The sequence below is a fragment of the Chiloscyllium plagiosum genome, chromosome 36 (genome assembly GCF_004010195.1).
Source record: "Chiloscyllium plagiosum isolate BGI_BamShark_2017 chromosome 36, ASM401019v2, whole genome shotgun sequence".
Lineage (NCBI taxonomy): Eukaryota > Metazoa > Chordata > Chondrichthyes > Orectolobiformes > Hemiscylliidae > Chiloscyllium > Chiloscyllium plagiosum.
In genome coordinates this window covers 17,695,342-17,698,340 of record NC_057745.1, presented here as the reverse complement: position 1 = coordinate 17,698,340, position 2,999 = coordinate 17,695,342, and the positions used below count along the sequence as shown (strand labels likewise).

Sequence of the window (2,999 nt, the reverse complement as noted above, 5' to 3'; positions counted from 1 at the left end):
CCTAACTGAGGTTCCAACTTTTCCATCATCATCGACCTGAGATTTGTCGGTTCTACCATTGGTTCCTAATCCTGTTCATGGGATCCTCATCTATGGGCCTCAGGCAATTCACAAAAAAACAGAAGAACTACCGAATTCCCTGCTGAGCTCTCAAGGGAGCGTGCTACCCCATTGACTCAAATATTCTCTAATACTCTGAATTCACGAACTTCCATTCTTTTGCTGGTGGTCACTGCTTCCTCCCTCATGAGCGAGCCCCTTGTTAGGGACTGGTTTTCCCCATCCCAGGATCATCCTGTCATGCAAGCTCCTTCCTGGTGGGAGGGGGGCTGTGAAGGTGCTGGATGCCAAGAAGCTACCTTCCCGCTCAGACCAAGGGCCGGCTAAAAACGCGACAATTCCTGGTTGCTGTGGCAACAGCGTCCGCGCAGAGACAAAGCACTGCAGCAGCGATCAGACTGCACCCCCTCATCTCGGCAACGGGCACGGTGCATCTTCGGTGAAAGAGAAAGAAAAACAAAACTCAATTTAAGAGCGGATTAAGGTGCCGCCTAAACATATGAAGACTAATATCAGGCGCCTGGCATCCTCGGCTGCTGCAGGAAGGAGCTCCTTTGTGTCAATGTTTATCCCAGTTTGCTGGTAAGGACTGTCTGACCTATATCTTAAAAGTAGTCATCACCCATTTCTGCAAATGGAAATACGAGTACTGTATGTACTTAGTGTGACCCCACTGACATACATCCTGCTTAAATTGACACATTAATATCGTGCAACTCAGAAACCGGTTTTGCAGACCTCTTGCACGTGAAGTAGATGTCAGTGAGACTACTCAAGAAAACTACACTGATTTAGTTAAGAAATGGTCTCATTTGAACCTTCCACGTTTTCAGTGCTGAACAGACGTTTGAAGGAAAATGGTAGGAATTGAAATCCTCAAAAGATTGAGGTAGGATCGTCCCCTTTAAGTAAGAGGAACCTCTTAATTTTCAGCAGCAAGGCAAGTTAGGCCAAATACAAAACGATTATCAATCACTAGCAGATGAAACTTGACAAGTCAACGAGCACTAGGTGCAGCATAATTTGATTAAATCTACAGGAAGAAAACTTGAAATTGTATTGTGGTGTAGCATTCCGGACTGCCTTTTTGTGCATGTAATAAATTCCTCCCAGCTGGTTTAACACTTCTAAGGTCAGTTTTTGTGTTAAGACAAGGGATGACAAAACTACATTGTGTGTCTCAACTTCAAGTCGTTTTTTTTTCTCATAGTTACTATATTGTCATCAATTTTATTTAATATCAATATTTTCAGAAATATAGCATTTCACATGAGAAATCCACCCTTAAGTTGGACCTTAGTTCATCTAATTTCAACACATTTCTTTCTCTTGTGTTCTGACATAAAAATAGGATTTGGAAGCAGAAATAGGGTGTTTGACTCTCCAAGCCTGCTCTACAATTTATTAAATTTATGACTGATTTGGTAGCGGTCTCAACCCCAGTTTCTTTCCTGCCACCCCCATAACAGCCTTATGCTATTAAAAACTCTGCCCTGAATACATTCAATGGCTGCTTGGGAAAGGGAATTCTCTTTTCACATACCTTTCATGATGTCCAAAGTTTGCTAATCATGGTTCATGTTATGATATCACTATTGGGCAAGGCTAAGAGGCAGGGCTCAAGAAGTACATAAGGCAGAATTGAAAACACACTGTTGGCTATATACTGCACCACACTCGAGCCATCTAAACTATTCCAGACCACCACACCACTCACCCCGCCCCACTTGTTTTTGTCTAACTTGCCCATAAATACTTGCCCATTCTATATGCCTCAACCTACACCTTGTGGCTATATTCCAAATTATCTATTTTATAATTTGAAACATTTCATTGGTAATTAAACCTCAATTTTCTCTTTATAGATTAATGAGACGAGACTGTAGAACCCCACACTGTGCACTCACACCACTCTGAAAATGATGGTATGAAAACAAATTCTTGACAATATAATTGCTATAAAAGGAACCTAGTTTGACAGTGAAAGAGTTGTCAGTCCTTTTACTGGGGCCTTACTAACGTTGTATGTAACCTGAAACTTTTAATTATTCTTCTCAGACATTCAAAAATTATAAATTAAATGTGAACAGTGCAACTTTGTACAATTATAGATGTTACATAGTACCTAAAGATTTTCCAATTGATTGTAAGTAATTATATCCTAGCCAGCTCTCATTTCACAGAATCATAGAATTATACAATGCCGAAAAGGCCCTCCAGCCCATTGAGTCTGCACCGATAATACTACTCTAAATGTACATTAGTCCCACTTTCCAGCACATAGTCTTGAATAGAACAACTTTTCAAGTGCTCATCCAAATATTTTTTAAAAGTTGTGAGATTTCCCACCTCAACAGTTCTACTGAGCATTCCATTCCAGATTGTCACCTTCCTCCAGATGAAACGTTTTTCCTCAAATCCCCTTCAAAGCTCTTGCTTCACACCTTAAAATTATGTCCCCTTCAATTTAGAGGAAGAGATGTTTCCTATCCACTCTGTCATGCCTCTCATGATCTTGTACAGCTCAATCAGGTACCCTCTCAACCTTCTCTGTTAAAAAAAAAACAGAGCTCATCTGACCTTTCTTCATAAATAAACTGCTCCATCCCAGTAACATTTTCATGAATTTTCTTTGCACCCTCCATTGTAAATACATCCTTCCTATAGTATGGTGACCACAACCTCATACAGTATTCCAGCTGTGGCCTAACCAAAGTTTTGTACTGTTTCAATGTAACTTCCCAGTTCTTACAATCCATGTGGATAAAGTGAGGACTGCAGATGCTGGAGATTAGAGTTGAAAAGTGTGGCTCTGGAAAAGCACAGCAGATCAGGCATCATCCGAGGAGCAGGAGAATCGACGTTTCGGGCATAAGCCCTTCATCAAGAATTTGGGGGCGGGGAGGGGGGGAGCTGAGGGATAAATAAAATGGTGGGGG

General features: G+C 41.2%; 1 long non-coding RNA gene across 1 annotated transcript in view; it reads left to right on the top strand.

Annotated features, from left to right (window-relative positions):
• The first annotated feature begins 290 nt into the window (after positions 1-290).
• The window catches only part of LOC122540825, a 9,842-nt gene continuing 7,133 nt past the window's right edge, over positions 291-2,999 (top strand). The window contains exon 1 of the long non-coding RNA XR_006309428.1: positions 291-642. This is a non-coding gene — a long non-coding RNA (uncharacterized LOC122540825). The remainder of the gene's footprint in view (positions 643-2,999) is intronic.